We start from the raw sequence: 19,429 nt of genomic DNA, 5'->3' as shown, positions 1-19,429 counted from the left end.
TTTTTTTGGTCAGTTTCTGTTCTAGAGTCTCGAATAATGACTTTCATTTTGCTCACCATCTCTATGGTTATCTGGGAAATTATTTCTGCCTTGAATTTTTCTAGAGCCTGATTGATCTGTTTTGTTACTTGCTGTGCTTTGAGTTCAGGGTGTCCTGGTGGTTCACTATCGGCCTTTTCATCCTTATTTATCCTACTGTTTGCCATTGGTGAACTGGAAGTCTGTCTTTGTTTCTTGCTTAAGTGTTTTCTCATTTTTATTTTTGTTGTTGGGCTGTCCTTGGTTTAATCTCTGGGTTATCACCCAAATCTTCCTGATATAGTTGCGCCCTAATTTCTAGGTCTCTAACGACCAATAGACATTCTCATCTCCCTAACATCAGAGAAAACAGCTTATTGAATCAACCACAATCCTTTATCCCAACCAGCAATAAAATATGATCAAGCCCAACTTGGAAACTGACCACCTGTGGTAGTCACTAGTTTATCACCCTTAAACCATTTGAATTAAATTGAAATCAAGAAGCAGTCCAAAATATGTCTGCAGTGAACAAACTTTTCAATATAGTATATTTACCATTTAGGATGGGGCTTCAGACAGAGCTAGGACTCAAGAACCCTGATCTCAGTTAGCTGATGGCTAAACCCCATGATGCAGACTGACCTCGGGCTGCAAGGCCCAGATTGAGTTCCCCAACCTTCTGAATGGTTCAACTCCACACCGTTCTACTACAGGTTTCCCATGCCCTTTCTTTAAAGATATTCAACATTGGGAACTCAGAAAAATATCCTCTATACCATCTCTGCCTGTGCAAAGTGGGTCCAAAGACTGGCTCAATGAGGAGGTCTAAGAGTACACATGGTGTGGTATGGGTGTGTAGGGGAGTTGTGGGCGTTCAGGGGCACCCATGCAGCTACCTTCCTTGTGCTGGAGCGATGGTGGTTCCTGCTGGGGGAAGGCATGGCTATCCTTCTCTCAGTGGATCTGGGCCCAGGAAGCCCTCCTGGTGCTGGAGTGATGGCGGCTCCCAGTGGGGGAAGCTGAAGTTACCAAATTTAATGATTGCCTTCTTGGATTTCATACTTCTTGTGATGCAATTTTTTCCTATCACTTATTCCTCCCTTTTGAAATGAGGATGTTTAACCAGTGCCATTATAACTTGCATTATATAACTTAGGTTTTGTTTTATTTCTACAGAACTTCACAGCTAAGAGTTTGTGTTGAGTTACAGAAGAGACTTTGACTTGGACTTTTGAAAAGTTCTTGAACTCTTGAGTATTTGGGGTAGGGATTGTTATGTTCCTAGTTGCAAACAAGATGATTGTATTGTTTGGCAGAATATGAGCCTGCTATTATCATTATTTAGATGATTTAGATATTTAGAGATTAAGCACTGTTTAAGATGTGTTTGTGTATAAAGTTGGCAAGGAGTGGGATATGTCAAATACCATGGAGAGTTAACTTGTTTGATTTGGGAATGGCATGGGGTTTGGTGGAGCACTTATGGATATATCCTGGTGGATCATGATGATGTGGTGCCCTGCTCAGTGTCTGGTACCATGCCCCTTTCTCTCTGTTGCTATTCTCCTTCTCTGCTTTCCAGCTACCATGAAATATAGAGTGCTTCTTCCATCTTTCATGGAGCTAGCCAAGCATAAACTGAATCCCCTGAAACTACAAATAAAACTAAATGCCACTTCCTTTAAACTGTGCCAGGTATTAGTCAGAAAAGGAGCTAATACATGAATGTTGGAAAAATAACAGTTTAGCAATTCCAAGAAATTTTTCCTGAATGAAAGAATTAATAAAGAAGAGTTTCTCACTGAAAGTATTATTAAAATGAAGGGTAAGCTGATGAGGACAAGGACACAAAACTAGAGACTTCCTGGGGGGGAAAAATATCTGAATTCTAAGAAACTAAGAAAAAAAAACCCATGAGATTAATGGCAGAAGAATCAAGGTGCTTACAAATGAGAAAATAATTATTTAGAAAATAGTTGAGTAGCTTCTGCATAATGCTGAACTGAACCACAACATGAAATATGCTACTGCACTAGAGTAGCACTTGGCTGTTGTATTTAATAATAACCAGATGTTTAGAAAGCCTCTTACCTATTTATGCCATCTCCAGAAAACTATTCAAGCAAAGCCTCCATGTCTTTCAGAATTCTTTTAGACAACAACAGAATATATTCTAGATTTTAAATGAAATAAAACTACTAAAGAGTATTGGATATGTTAGATTTTCCATGAAATTGAGATAGTCATAAATAACTACTATATTTTTTTCTACAGACTTCCTTTGGGTTACCTTGGAAAAAAAGTCAAAAAATTTCATTTACTGTCTTGTGAATTGTATATATAAAAGACTAGATAGGACAGAAAAAGAAAGAAAAGATAACTGAATAGCTACAAATAGTTTTGACCTGTGATGAAGGAAAAAAAAGTAGGAGTATAAGATGAAAATGGTGGCCTTACTTTGTTCTGGAAACAGGGATTTTGTTGGAATATGTTATAATCGAAGTATTTTTGAATGTTATAATACTGTGGAATAAAATAAAAATTTCTACTCATCATTTGAAAAAGAAAAAAAAAAGAAATTCCTTGCAGTGTTTGATATATTTTGTCTTTTGAGAGATATATGGCTTTTATTTCAGTGAGAAAGTGGAAATTTTAAGCAAAGCGTTCATTTTAGGCTAATGATGCAAGAGAGTCAGATAATTTTAATCACTGTAAATAAAATATTGTGAGTATTTGAGGGATTAAAAACTACGATGTGGTGATGCCTTATGTGGCTTTCTTGCTTTTTTTGTGGCTTTCTTTTCTTCTTTTTTCTCCCTTTTGATCAATCTTAATACTTCATGTATTTCTTTTTTTTTCCTCATTGAGTTTATTGGTACTTTTTAGGTATACAGTACAGTTACATTCATCATTGGGATCATGTACCTTTACATGACAGGTCTTGGTTCTCATTTTTTCTCTATACCCCTGCCCTCCCCTCACCCCCTCCTGCTTCCCTAGTTACAAAAATTTATTTCCATTTTTTCATTATATACAAGGACTGACCTTGTCTTAATGGGAAATGAATACAATAATATAAAAAGGTCACCACAATGTAATTGCTTCAGCTTTTATTAATAATTTCTAAACTGTAAGGACTTTTTGGAGTGAAATGTATAAAATTTAAGCTCTGTGTATAACTTGAATCTTTTGATTTGTATTACAAAATGTATCACCAATATCTTCGTAAGACACATGTTTAAAAAAGGTGATGTTCACTGTACAAACCTAGATAATTTTAAAGTAGTACAAAAATCACTTCATTATGTTTTACAAAGAAGATGATTTGTTAGTTTTTCAGTTTGCTAATCTTTCAGTGAAAGTGCTTTTGCACATGTAGTGGGGAACAGGTGAGGAGAGAGGGGGAAGGAAAAGGAAGGGAAGAGGGAGAGAGAAGGAGAGGGAGGGGGAGGGAGAGAGGAGAGAGAGAGAGAGAGAGAGAGTTTTTTTTTGAGAGAGAGAGAGAGAGAGAGAGAGAGAGAGAGAGAGAGAGAGGGAGACTATAAGAGCAAATATGGAGCAAAGCTTTTGTCAATGGGGAGAAGAAAGCCTGAAGGAGGGAAAGGGAATGAAAAAAAAAAAAGAAGAAGAAGAATTAAGACATAGCATGCAGATGCAGAGGTACAAATTCCCTGTGATGAATGTCATCATTATGTATGGCAAATATGTACTAATAAAAACAAAAAGAAAAGAAAAAAGTTAAAATCCTATTAAATGACCCTATTAACTCACTTTGTGGTCAGAACAGGTTATCCTATGGGATAATTTGTTTAGAGGTCAGTTAATGAAATGTAGCTTATTATAAATGCAAATATGAAACAAATAGGAAGCATCTGTGTCTAGAGAACTGTGTAATAAAATGATTGATATCTTGAACTTCTCCCAGATATCCCTGGGATACACACCTGCTTAGTAGGTAAGTGGTCGACATATGTAGTGTGTGAAATAAGCTTCCTGGAAAGAAAAGGTTTGAGATCATAGCCCTTTTCTTGAGATATAATGTAAGAATAAAACTTCTCTGACAGACTCTCACTGACCAAACTGATATTGACTGGAGACACATTTATTAAGAACACCCCAAATCTTACCACAAAGCAGCAAGAGTCTGTATTATTCATCCAGCTTCATCATTGGGCTCCATGTTTTAAATGTAAGGTCTGGTCCCAGGAAATATGTGGCTACAAGTGATTGTCTTTTCTAAAATCATGATGATTGCAATGGGAGTATGATTTAGCATCTGAGACTGAATATAATGAGACATAGCATTGAAACCCAATACTATATCTGGCAAAGTATATGGATCTCCAAAGATAGAACACATGCTCTGGATTCATTAGAACATGTGGGAATTATGTCCAACAGTTATATCATAAACTAAGATCAAAACCAAGACCACTAGAGTCTAATCAGTCTGGTCTACCATATAAAAATACCATACACTATGTGGGTTAGACAACATAAATTTATTCCCCAGAGTTCTGGAGGCTGAAAGTATAACCCAGAGTGCCAGTATGGTCAGAAACCTACAAGTCAGTATTAAAACTGCAAATAAAATTAAAAATTGAGCAAAAATATGAATAGATATTTCTCCAAAAATGGTGGTCAAATGGCCAATAAAAACATCAAAATTCACTTAATATGAATAGTTATCAGGGGACTACAAATCCACAATGATATACCATTTTGTGCCCAATGGATGGCTATAATAAAAAAAAAGTTTTGCCTTTTTGAAACTAACAAAACTGTCATATAATTCTAGCAGGAATGTATAATCCTACAGACATTTTTGAAAAACACTCTGGCAGTTTCTTGAAAAGCTATGCATAGAGTTATAATAAAATGCAGGAGTTCTACTTTTAGGTATATAAAATAAATATGAAAATATAAATCCACATGAAAATTTTAACATGAATGTTCATAGTAACATTATTCACAAGAACAAGAAGAAAAAAATGACTCAAATGACTACTAAATGAGTGGATAAACTATGTTACATGTCTAGCCAATGGAATATACTCCTATTTGGTGAAACTTCTATTAGGCAAGACATGCTACATCATGTCTAAGTCTCACAAACATTATGCGATGTGAGAGAAGGTAGGTGTAGAACTCACATTATGCCATTTCATTTATATGAAATGCTCACAGTAGATAAATTTATAGAAGCAGAAAAAAGATTACCTGACTGACTAAAACCGTCATACCAGGGCGAAAAGGGCAGGGGTCATGATGGGTAAGGATATATGTTTAGGTATAATAAAATAGTATCTAAAATTGCGATTAATGGTTTCAGGTTTTATGAACATGAAACCTCAATAGATGAATTTCACAGTATAGGAATTATGTATCAATTAAACTGTCTTATGTTGAAACAAAAAAGTGACTTTATTAGGAAAACTAATGAAAAGGCTCATAAAAGTTACACATAGAATTTTTTTTTGCATGTCATATTCTTTTTCATAATTCTCCATGATGAGTCAAAATCATCTCTTTAGTGTGTTAGTATTTGTGTTTTCAAATTACGTAGATTTCCTTGCATTGGGGTGAATTTGTTTTTTAATTTCTGACAATTAATTATCTGGAAAATTTGTGTTTTTCACTTTTTGGCCAAAACATCTTGAAGACAATATATAGCTTCAATATCTCTTTGCTTTTGACAAAGAGCCACATAATTTCCAAAGTAACAGCTAAGAAGTGAGATTCTCCCTTCACTCTGATTTTCTATGGAGAATAACAAAACTTCATTTGTTTTAAACATCTGAGATATTAGAAATTGTTTGTTATTGCAGTATATTTAAACCTAACATGGCTACTTAGAGCCAGTGACACAATATAAGGACATTGATTTTTTTATATTTGGATGGAGTTTACTGGGATCTAGTTTAAACCTGTTTAAGTAATTTTATAAAGTTTAGTAACTTTATGGTTCGGTTGTTGTAATTTTATGTTACAAATGTAATATATGAAATGTAGTAAAATCTTGGATTGTGAGTAACTTGTTCTGAGAGTGTTTTACAAGATGTGCAAACATTTGTAATACATTTTAACTGGATAAAGAAACATTGTCTTGCAATATGAGTAGTACTTTATGCTGAATGCCATATGACCACAACTGAGCCAATGATTCCTCCCTCTATTTTTTCTCAATAAGGGGCTATGGAAAGGAACGGAGGAACTTCCTTCAAATAAGATAAGGGAGAATAGCGAAAAACTGTGTAGAAAATTACTTCCTCCCAAATAAGGCTGTAGCAGTGTAAGTGATGAATCTGCTTAATGACAATGCAGTGTCACCTTTCTTCAATATTCTCAAAAGAAGGCAAAAGCAAGTGCCATTGGATAGGTTCCTTGTTAAATTTGCATAAAAAGAAAATATTCCTGTGAGCTAATAAATTGCAGTGATTTCATTAATGATAGTGAAAGTCATCCTATAAAATAGCCCTCTTCTCTTGTCTCCCTCACACCAGCCATGAAGAATCTCAAAGGTAAATGCAGGTAAATGTATATATTAAGAATGGCTGCTATCAAGAAATCAATCAATAGCAAATGTGTTTTGGTTGTGGAGAGAAAGAAACCCTTCTCCACTGTTAGTGGGAGTGTAGACTGGTGGAACCACTATAGAAATCAGTGTGGAGATTCCTATATTTTGTATTGTCTTTTCTACTTTGTATTATTTTACAGTATTTTAATCACCTTATATTAATACTTTGGAGATGTGGAATGAGTCATCTGAACAATCCCCAAAGCAGAGAAAGACCCAACCAGAAAAGAGAACTACAGACCAATCTCACTAATGAACATAGATGCAAAAATCCTCAATAAGATACTGGCAAACAGAATAAAAGACCAAGAAGATCATATACCCTGACCAAGTGGTATTCATCCCAGGGATACAGGAATGGTTCAATATAGGCAAATCAATAAATGTAATGCACTATATTAACAGAGCTAAGGACAAAACCATGTGATTGCCTCAATAGATGCAGAAAAAGCATTTGAAAATATCCAACACCCATTCTTGGTAAGAACTCTACAGAAAATTGGAGTAGACAGTCTCTACCTCAATCTGATAAAAGCCATATATGAAAAACCAACAGCCAATATCATATTAAATGATCAAAGACTGAAATCCTTCTCACTAAAATCAGAAACAAGTCAAGGATGTCTACTATCACCACTCCTGCTCAATATAATTTTGGAAACATTAGTCGCAGTAAGTAGAGAAGAGAAATAAATAAAAAGAACAACAGAACAATGATAAGAAATGAAGTCAAATTGTTATTATTTGCAGATGACATGGTACTCTATATAGAAGACCCCAAGAACTCCACCAAAAGTCTTCTAGACTTAACAAAATTCAGTTAAGTAGCTGTATACAAGGTCAACACACAAAAACCAATAGCTTTCCTGAACATGAAAAACAGACTCACTAGAAAAGGAACTGGAGAAACAACTCCCTTCATAATAGCATCAAACAAACAAACAAAACCCCCCAAAACAATAACAAAACAAAAACCCTAAGAATCAACATAATGAAAGAAATCAGAGATATCTACTCTGAAAACTACAGCATTCTGAAAAAGAGATTGAAGAGGATATAAGAAAATAGAAAGATATCCCTTACTCCTGAAAGGAAGAACCAATATAGTGAAAATGGCCATACTCCCAAAACTGCTATTTACATTCAATGAAATCCCAATTGAAATTCCAGCAGCATAATTCAGAGAACTTGAGAAAATAATTCATAATCTAATTTTTTCTGTTTCAGATTTTCACCTTCCTCTCTGTTCTATACAGTAAGATTTTTTTCAGCTTTTATTGAGTTTATTGGTACATTTTAGGGATACAGTACAGTTACATTCATTGTTGGGATCTTGTACCTCTACATGACAAGTCTTGGTTCTCATTTTTTCCCCTTGTCCCTGCCCTCCCTTCACCCCCTCATCCCCTCCCCATCTACACTTTATTTCCATCTTTTCATTATCTCACATTTTTTTCTTTTCCCTTATTACCCTTCCCCTACCCATCCCACCTTCCCTACACCTTTAGCTCCTTTCTTCTCATTTCTAAATGTCAGTAATCTTATTAGGATCTTCTGTATTATTGCAGATTATTCACACCAGAGAAACTATTTGGTATTTACACATGTGTGCCTTATTTATTTCACTTAGGAGTATATCCTCAATATGTATCCATTTTCCTATGAATGACTCTATTTTCTCGTTCTTTATGGCTGAGTAATATTCCATTTTTCATTAAGATTTTTTAAAGTAATTTTATTGGTACATTTAAAGTACAAAATGTAATGACACTAATCATTGGGAATTTTAATCTTTACATAATCCATCTTGGTTCTTACTTTTTCCCCATTTCCCTGCCCTCACTTCAACCCCTCCACCCCTGACTGTTTACAAAGACTTTGTTTCCATTTCTTTCTTCCTCTCATATTAATTCCATTCCATTCCCACTACCCTTCCCACTTCCCTTTCACCTTTGCACCTTTTCTTCCTATTTCACATTATCTGATATACCTTTTAGTCCTTATTTACACTGTCAGTTTCTCACACTGGAGAAACTATTTGGTGATTACATGTATGTATCCTGTTTATTTCACTTAAGAGTATCACCTCAGTGTGCATCCATTAAGCTGCAAATAACCCGAGTTTCTCATTCTTTATGGCTGAGTAGTACTCCATTTATTGTTAAGTTTTGGTAAGAACAACTTTTTCTCTTCTTTTTTAAAATCTTGAGTCAAATTAGTTCCTCAGTGAGGTAAATATCCCAGATGGGGTTTGAACTTGTTATTCTCCTGGCTCAGCTTTTCAAAGTGCTGTTATTAAAGATGTGCACTGTCATACCTGGCTGAGAGTAATTTAAATAATCCATTTTATGGGATTATTTCATATAATCTTTTCTACACAGAGGCCTCCAAACCTTTTCCATGTCCATATTTAGTTGTTAACCTAATTTATTAATTTCATAAGGAAAATGCAAGCAATCAGAAGAGAAATTTCATGGGCTCCTATAGCCCTATGTATATTCATACACATTCTCTTTGTGCAATAAATGAACTGCGTACCAGAGGCCAAGTGTAACTTTCTCATTGTTATAATAAATTCTTTCTCCTGTCAGTTACTTCAAGATATTGCCCTGTTTCTTTTACACAGTTTAAATTGCTATTAGTATACAAGAATGCTATTAGTTCTCTAATTTTTTCAAACTTTTGCTCCATTTTACCACCTACATACTTTCACATCATTCTCATTTTTTGTGCGTATAGTGACAACTCCTTTTTCCAGTAATTCAGTTAAAAACTCAAAAATCATCCCTAGGTTCTGTCCATTTTGCATTGTATCTTCAACAAAATCCTATTTTTCCAATTTCAGAAACACTTAAAGGTTGAGGTTTATTCACCATCTCCTATTGCCGCCTTCCTGGATGAAGCATGTTATTTCTTTTTGACATGGAAGACAAAAATTCGAATTACCAAGTAAACCATCCTAAAAGGTTTTGCTGAGTAATGAGTTCAGGAGTCTCAGAGTGGGTGTACTTTTTCTCCTCCATCTGAAAGGGCTTTTCAAGGGCTTAACTTTTTCAAGGACCTTGGCTCTGCCTCTCCTGAAGTATGAGTGTCACTCAATGAGCTCACTCTGTGTTTCCTCTGAGTCACTCTCTCCATCCCTACCTAAATCTACTGGAACTGGCTGAGACTACACCTGAAATCAGCATACCAAAGTGGTACCTGCATGTCTATCTTTAGGGTGGTGCTATTCGTCACAGCTGATCTAAGGAATCAGTTAGATGTGCTTCAACAGATAAATGGAAAAGAAAATATAGTAGATTTACACAATGGAGTGTATGTAATTCAACCATTTTAAGAATAAAATACTGATATTTTTTGCAGAAAAATGGATGGAATTATAAAGTGAGCTAGATACAGAAAGACAAATAACAGACATTCTTTCTAATATGTTGTCTTAGTTATTTTTCTCATATTTGAGACAAAATACCTGATGCCCAAAGTTACAGAAGGAAAGCTTTATTTGACTCATAGTTTCCAGAGGTTTCAAAGCTTAGTCATCTAGCTCCAAGGCAGGGTTGTATGGCAGAGGGGCATCACAGAGGAAAAGCAGTTTATGGCAGGCAGAAAGCAACAAGCTACAAGCAACAAGTGATAAGCAGTGAATTAGCTCTGTTTCTGTCCCTTATATTTTGTCCAGGCTACTCCCCTTAGGCCAGGTAGGGTGAGGCACCTTTACTCCTACTCAGAACTATGCCTAACCAATCAGTGGACTAATTTAGCAATCACGCATCCTTAATTCTAGCGTTATATTTTCTAGAACTAGCCACCTCTGAAAAAGCCCATCTATGACTGCGCGAGGCTGTGGGCAGGGGCCTATCTAGACACAAGCCATAACATACATGGAAACAAAGAACTGTTTATCTGGAAGTAGAATAGCATTGCCTAGAGAAAGGGAAGAGTGTGTACGTGTTGGATAGGAGGGTGGATAAAGGAAGTTAGATTTGATTAGTGCACACTATATGCATGTATGGGAATATCAAACTGAAACTCATATACAATGAGTATGTTAATAAAAATGTACGATAATCTTCAAAGCTCTGTAGATCTGGTAACTTCTTACTTAATCTGCTACTTCTTTCCCTGTGATTCATCTCTACTCCATCCTTGTTGTTCATTCAGTTAATCAGTTATGCTTCTGCTTTGCCTTGGAGGTAAAGGCTCTTAACTCATGAATTTTCCTTTTACTGGAATATTTTATACTCTGGAATCTAAATGGATTTCGTCTTCATGTTCCACTATCACAGACATGTTCTATCCAGGACTCTTCCCTGAATTATTTTTCCTCTTAGAACAAACAACCAGTAGACTTCTATATTTTATTGATCATATTTATTGCTTCTCTTACTATGCAACCATGAAGAAAAGGATTTGTAGACACAAAGTTCCAGCAAACATTTGTTGAATGGATGAAGAAACCTAGGAAGACTAGAGCCACATTAATACCAATGAAGGCAGGCGGAGGAACCACTGAGCTAAGTCCCCAGCCCAACATTACTATAAATGGAATATGTTAAATGACAATTTAAAAACCTTACCTCTTCCATAAATCTTTCTTAAAAGCAAAATGAAGCCTTCCCTTAATTTGAGGAAACTAGATCTCAACTGAAAAATTACCTTTTGAGTATTCATTTTGCGAGAATTTCCTTCTGTGCTTTATAGGAAAGGATCTTAATCAGTCAAGAATATGAATAGTATATAAAGTCATTTCAGCCTAAATGTGTAATATGTTGGCAATTAACTGGAATTAATTGCTCCATCCCTTAGGATGGATGTCAGTAGATTTGTTGGATAATGAATTTCAGGACTTAATAATGCCCAAAACCGATGATACCAAAGTTAAATTGCCAGACCTTTCCTGGCATCTATATAGAGAAAGGGGTCCAAATTTTAGAAAATCTAAATGTTTTATAATCACTCTACTCAGCATCTCTAATAGTAGGGAACATTTTGCTAACTAACCTGATAAAGAGGAATTAACAAACTTTCTAAATGGTTAATGAGATGTGTTTATACTTGCATAAGGCAGAAAACCCTGAGAAAATTTAGAGACTGCCATATTAATGGTCTCTTCCAGTGGGTGTGAAATATCGGGACTAGCCAGGCAAAACAGAATCAGACTTTATATACCTTGCATTACTATTCGGGAAGAACAAAATCCAAATTCTAACAGTCTTGAGATTTTAGTGAATTGTAGATGTGCTGTCCTGTTCCATTCGCTGTGAAATCCGTAATGCTGTCAGCGTTGAATACAACTTGGATCAAGAGAAGGCTGTGCAACAGACCTAATCTGATGTGCAAGCTGCTCTGCCACTTGTACCTAATGACATAGCACAGTTAATAATGAAGAAATCTGTGTGGCAGATATGCATGCTGGACAGGTCTTTGGCAAGCCCCAGTTGAATGGTGAAGTACAGAGCCATGTATCTTCTTCCCTTCACATATGGGGTCTATATTATTCATAAAATCCTAATGTTGAATATTAGCAACAGCATGCTATTTTAAAATACAAATGGTATATGCAAGACCAAGCTGTAGAAATTCTAGAATGTACAGACAATTAGCATAAGCAGATGGCTGAAACTCATGAATACTAGCACTAACAGTTTCATCACTTCTTATTAAATTCCTTCTAGGTGCTCAGTGTGAGTTCTTATGAATCAGTAAAGTGAAGAGATAAAAACATAGACTTGGATTACAGATGAGCTAACACAGTAGCATGTTTCATCTGGCAGAGTACGCCTGCTCTATTACAACCTCTTGAGAAGGTCCAAGATTTAACTATGTAAAACTGTAACCTGTTAATGTGGTTATATAATATAATATATATATATATATTTATATATATTTGACACAAATACTGTGTATGATATTGGTTTGTATTGATTCACAGGTAGTCGCTAAATCTTTTTTACTTGGAAAATAATGAGTAAAATGGGAAAATTTACAGCAAAAAAGAGTAGGAAGATGTATATGGATGAATATTCTAGAATGAGCAAAAAAAGGCAAGAATTCATCTGTCAGCAAGGTACTTCCCAGGAGTGTCCACTACAGAGATGATCAGGTAGACAAGGCAGATCATCCTGCTGATGTCATTCAGGGTCATCCTCTAAATACCTCATTGCACCCTCAAGGAGGTCATGTACCAAAAAAACAAAAAACCAAAAAAAACAATGTAGGTAGAAATATGTAGTAGACATTAGCTTAAATATTCTGAATTTCTACTCATTAAGGCTAATTTAGCTGTTACCTGATAATTTAACAGATGCTACAGTTAGATTATTTTGATCCTTTCCTGTAGCTGTGAGGCAATGATTTATCTTTGTGGAAATAAGTACATATGAACTTGCCTTCCATGTCTTAAATGCTTCTGCTGAAATATTCACCAGTGAATTTGCCTTATTTGCAGATATGTAATTTCACACATCATTGCTTCAAAGCACCAAACCTATTTTACAGTCATAGAAATGTAACACTGAGTTGCACATATTTGAGAAATTCACTGGTCTTTCCATAAACTCTTTACTGAGAGAAAAAAGTTTGAGCCAAGAGTGTTGTGTGCTACTGAAGATTCACTTACATACTTCATTTACCCTGTAGTCCAATTTATCGTTAGGTAGAATTTATATGCCTTTAAAGTAGGCAAAGATGATTATTTTCAATGATATATTTAATAACATATTGTGTTAGTTTTCCATTACTGTAAAAATATCTGAGTTAATCACTTATAAAGAAAGAGGAAGAGTATATTTTGACTTACAGTTTCATAAATAATTGATCCCATTGCTTAGAGCCTATAGTAGCTCTATACATTATGAAAATAGCACAAGATAAAGCCAAGGGTTGCTATATAAAGAGAGAGGAGTGGAATCCCATTATCCCCTTAAAAAGAATGCCCCCAATAATCAGACCACTCAAGCCCTAAACCCTAAATGATTCACCATATCCCAATATTTCCAGGGGTTGAGAACTATTTTTTAACAGAAAACTTTTGGAAAATATTCCAGATCCAAAATATAGTTTCTACCTCTGACTCTCAAAGGCTTATGCATTTCTCTCAATGTACATGCATTCAGTCCCACTGCCCATAGTAGCAATTGCTATAATAAGTCCAATGTCTCACAGACTCAAAGCAAACTCAGCTTCAAGCTCCTGTAAAAACAAAATAAACAAATCATTCCAAGTTACAATGGCATATGGTAAACATTCCCACTCCAAATGGAAGGAATAGAGGAATAGAAAGGAGCAAACTGAAGCAAAACTAAAACCAACAGGCAAAGATTAAATCCTAATCCTCCATGTGCAGAATCAGGGATACACTGCAGCTGGATGTGGTCTCCTAAATACTTGGGCAGTCCCACTAATGTAGCTTGGTTGGTTGCTGACCACATGGCAAGTCCCTTGTGTTGGCTTAGCACGCTTCCTGACCTTTCCCTCAGCAGGCATTTATGTTTCTAGCACTTCTTATTTCCTGAGATCTCCACGGCAACTTTGGCCTCTCTCTCACTGTTCCATTATTGCTTTGTCAGAGCCTGCTTGCAGAAATTTCAACTCTACCATTCTTATCACATACTACCTGACCTCCAAAGCTTTCTTCTAAGACTTCAGTGGAACTTTCCATGACCCCATAACTCTTGCATTCTACACATCTGCAAAACCAGCATCACATCGATGATGCCAGGGTCTACCACCAACATGAACTGCACTTGTGCACACTTCAACCAAAACTGCTGTAGACTTTAAAGCCTTTCATGCTGAAAATAACCTGAGAAGATGATACCTGAGACCATCCTTAGTGATCTGGGCATTCTGAGGTTCTGTTCTCAAAGAATGGAGTGTCTTTTAACATGCCACAAAAGGCTTGTTGGCTCTGAGATTTCCTCAGAGCATCTTTCCTGTTGTCACAGTGCAAAGTGCTTGGCTTTGATTTAATAATCCTAAAGTGCAATCTCACTGGTTAAACTTTTACATATATTCTTCTCACCAAACTATGCATCTTTCAAATATTTTCATTAGGCTTTTTTTTTTCTCCTAGTTCTTATTGTAAATTGGGATAAAAGCAACTAGAAATCTTGCTGTCTGGTGGTGGCGATTCACTGAATTTTCTCCGTCAGATAAACAAGTCACCACCTTTAAACTTAGTCATTTGCAAAATCTCAAGGTGTGTGAAAAAGGCATCAATTTCTTGATCAGGGTGTAATACTGGTGGCCTTTAGCTCAATTCCCAATAGAGAACTCATTTATATCTGAAGCCTCTTCACTTGGCCTTTACTATCTACATTTCTTTCAGCATTAATTTTAATAAACCTCATGAGTACACCTTCTGTAGACTGTAACAAATGTAGCAAGTTCTCTCAGAGAAGAGAGAATGAACTGCTTCTACCCACAAAATAATTCAAAGAAATTTGGAATTATTCTCAGGCTTCACCCCAAGACTTACAGTCATAGACCATTCCCATTGAAATCAAATGCCTTCATTTTATATAACGGACTCAATACAGTTGTGCGATGATTTTTATTTGTGGTTTTACCACTGAGTTATATTTTACTCTTTAACAGCTATGTTTTCCTGCAACTTCAAGGAGTAAGAATTCATTCAACTAAGCTTTGAAGTTCACATTTTTTCCCATGCCCTTGAGTACAGTGTTTGATGCTTTGATATTGCCTGCATTTATTTCTTTCAGAAGCCTCCCCTGTGCCAGCTCAAGTGGTAGAAGGAATAAGTATTCCACAAGTGTCCTGGGAGCGGGAGGCAGAGACAAAAAAATTTGCAAGTTCGACCCCAGCTTGGGCAATTTAATGACTTAGGAGAACCTGTCTCAAAATAAAAAAAAAAAAAGGACTGCAGATGAAGCTTAATGCAAAATTCAGTACAAAAAGGGAAGAGGAGATTCTACCTTGCAATTTGAGCGAGCATAATTATTGTGACAGTGAATAATCAGTGAAACCACTTGGATTTTTTAAAGTTTTCCCTTTGATTGCCACTTTATTTTAAGCAAATACGGGCACAAATTTACATGATCATGACACTATTGCAAACCACTGATTGACAATAACACTCTTAAACAGTAATTCATTGCAGAAGCCCAAACTGAAGATTTCTATCATGGGGCTACTACTGGTTTCAGGAATGATATTGGTTAATTTAAACCAAATTAACAAATGGTACTTTGAACATTGAAAACATATATGATTTAATTCAGAGAATTGTTTAGAGAGATAATGGAAAATCTTTTAAAAAATGGGGAAGAGGGAAAGAGAATCCAAAGTGAATAACCACAGGAATCTCTTGCCCCTGCTAGGTTGGAAGAACAAAGGGAGAGCTTTGCTTATGGATCTCAGGAGCCTGTATTATGCCCTGGAACCTGGAGCCACAGGAGTCCGGTCTGCGGGAAGCAGTTGTGGCCAGAGATGCCACCTGGCCCTGCCTATATTTCTTTTTAGACAAATTCAACCAGAAGTTATCTGACACAAGAGTCTGGAGAATTCAGCCTCGCACAGGCCAGTTTTTGTTTGACGATAAGCAGAGCAGTGCAAAGGGAAGAATTCATTTGAAGTCCAACAACCCAAGGGTGACAAATGTTAATGGGCTACACTGAATTCTGGCTCACTTAGTAGCAAATTAAGGGCTCATTTCCTAGCACTTGACAGACTGTGAAGGGACAAGGTCTCAGCAGAAGCATTTGAGTTGTTTTTCTTCTTCCCAATGTAACTTTACTTTTATTCAGTATCGGTTTACAAAAAACAAAAGTAATAATCCCAACGACTCATGTACATATTAGATTTATTACTTTCAGAGAGGTGGAAAAATTTCTATACCACTTAAACAAAGAAAAATTCCCACCAGCTCTAAAAATGTACGGTAAGGGTCGCCACTACTAGTTATTCATGTCTTTTTTTACATGTCTTGTAAGTTCAAATTCTACCTAATGCATTGCCATAGAATTCAAAATGATTTTTTTCCTAATTGAATGACAAATGAATTACAAATGAATTGTTGGGCATTATTAGGTGTCAATAAAATTGTGAATGTGACCTGAAATGACTATTGCTCAGTTCAAATATATAATGATTTTAAATTAATACCTAACAATGAATATATTACTTAAGTAAACTTTAACTGAAATTTCAGATAAATGCTATCATTATGGCCTAGGTTTATGGAGAATGGAATTATACTACTCATCAGAAGAGTAGGATTTATGCTTTTCCTTTGTTTTTACACAATTTCCTTTTATAGCTTTTGTCTAATAATCAAGTCTTTCCCCTTGATAACAAAACAATACACTATTAGGAATCTGAGCTTCATCTTACTATTTTGTGTACTAACACGTAAAATGTTAGAGATCCAGTATGTATATTTCTTTAAGCTTATAAGATGCTAAGAGTGGTCATTCATCAAGGTAGTATTTTAGGGCTGGGGGGTTTAGCTCAGTGGCACCGTGCCTGCCTGCTTCACAAGCTCCTGAGTTCACTCTCTGGTACGAAAAAAAAAAAAAAGTAGTATTTTAAAATTAGTATTAAGCCTTGGAGTCATTCTTTGGACACTTTAGTTTCTTTTATACACATGCTATTTTCCTTCTCTCACAGAAAAGCAATTTAGCTGGCCTGATGGTAGCTGCCTATATAATCCCAGCTACATGGGCATTGGAGTCAGGAGAGTCTTAATTCAGGCTGGGCAACTTAGCGAGATCCTGTCTCAAACATAAAATTAAAAGGACTCGGGATGTAACTTTATTTTATAATATTTGTCTAACGTGGGTGGGGTCTGGATTCAATTTCTAGTACTGCAACAAACACACAATCATCTCTGCTTTCTCACTTGGGAATATTCACGATATTCCATAGCTTCCCTTTAGCCAATTTCAGTGTTATGGAGGGGTTCTTCCGAATGGGGAGACTTCCACTACATCCCATTTTCATTGAATTCAGGTGAAATCACTATTTTGTGGTGGCAATGTTTTTTTTTTTATTGACTTTACTGGAACACTTTAGGGGCACAATATGCTGACATTCATTATTGGGAATTTATACCTTTACACGGTTTTATTTTTCCCCCATTCCCCTGCCCTGCCTTCACCCCCTCCACCCCTCCCTATTTACAAAGACTTTGTTTCTATGTTTTCCTTTTGTCATATTTATTTCTTTCCCTTCTTTCTTTTTCCCTAGCACTTCCCCTTCCCCTTTGAACCTTTTCTTCCTGTTTCACATTATCTAGTATACATTTTGATCTTTATTTACATTTTCAGTTTCTCACACCAGAGAAACTATTGGGTATTTACACACGTGTGTCTTATTTATTTCACTTAAGAGTATGGCCTCAATATGCACCCATTTAGGTATACATGTCTCAAGTTTCTCATTCTTTATGCCTGGGTAGTATATGACAATAGTTTTTAAACCAGTAGTTGGTTATGGTTGCTTCTTGTTTTTCTTCTCTTTGTATTTCCAATTATATTTTCAATAACATATATCTTCTAATATATTAAAATACAAGTCTTATGTAAGTTGTATTTCATAAATTTTGTTTTTTATATATTTGCACTTGGTAAGCTTTTCACTTAAAAGTTGTTTCTTTCTACTTATTTTCTTTTTTCACACAGTACTTTGGTCATACCTTTACAATAGAAAAACTCACATTTTGTTTAAATGTTACCTTCCCAGGATTCTCACAGGACAAGGAAGAAAAAGTTATATCAGTGTTTGAGATCAGAGTGCATCTCAGAGCTTGGTAAGTACAGACAAGGATTTAACAGCTACTGGATTTAACAGGTGAATGAGTATATAAAGTCCTTATATGTAAGGCAGCATGCAGTTGCTAGACAGAAACTGTTAACTTCTATATCTGATCTATGTTTATTACTATTGTAAGTAATTGGTCTGCAGGTGGATTTAGCTTTTAGTCACTTGAAGTTGTTTATAAATGGTAACTGATGATATATGTGAATGTAAGTATATAATCTCCTTTTTAAATTAAAACTGACTAACAATTTTCTTATAAAAGTATAAACTTCCTATATTTACCTAAATCCTTGTGCAATATACTATGAAACTGAAATTCTATTTTGTCACTGCTATTTCATGATCTCTGTGAATTCAAGACCAGCCTGGGCTACATAGTGAGATTATGTAGTCTCAACTATATAGTGAGACCCTGTCTCAAAAAAAAAACAAAACAAAACAAACAAAAAATATATATAGTGTCTCTTCTTAAAGACTGTGATAAAGAAGAAAGAAGTTAATCTTTAAAAAGCACTAATTATGGGCCAAAAACTCTCATAAGAACTTTATAGGAATTTTATATTTAGCACCTAAACCAGTGTATAAGGTGTAGCATTTCCTCTCTTATAGAAGGAAATATGAAATATGTAGAGATTTAATAAATTACCTCAAATTATACACTTCATAACTGTTGTTAAGATTTAAATTCCCACAATTTAATTCTATATCCATAATTTTATCTTTAATATATATTAAATTTCAAAGTATATAGTGAACATATATCTCCAGTTAATGCTAATAAGCTACAGGAAAAATATTAGTCTATTTGTGTAAGTAGAGTAGGTCAAGTTGAAGATGTTGTCTTTTTACTTAATATATATTTATTGTTTTCTAAAAAAAAATTGCGCCTTTCCACTAGACAGAGACACTATTTCCACAAAAACAACAGTACTTGCTTCCTATGGGCCTACTACTAGATGGTATTGGACACATACAACCTAAAGTCCAATCGAAATGGCTGCACAAAATGGATCCTTCCTTCCAAACTTACCTTTTTTTTTTTTTTTTTTT

This window comes from Fukomys damarensis, unplaced genomic scaffold, assembly GCF_012274545.1.
Source record: "Fukomys damarensis isolate Sample0158 unplaced genomic scaffold, DMR_v1.0_HiC HiC_scaffold_24, whole genome shotgun sequence".
Lineage (NCBI taxonomy): Eukaryota > Metazoa > Chordata > Mammalia > Rodentia > Bathyergidae > Fukomys > Fukomys damarensis.
Note: the sequence above shows the minus strand (reverse complement) of the source record.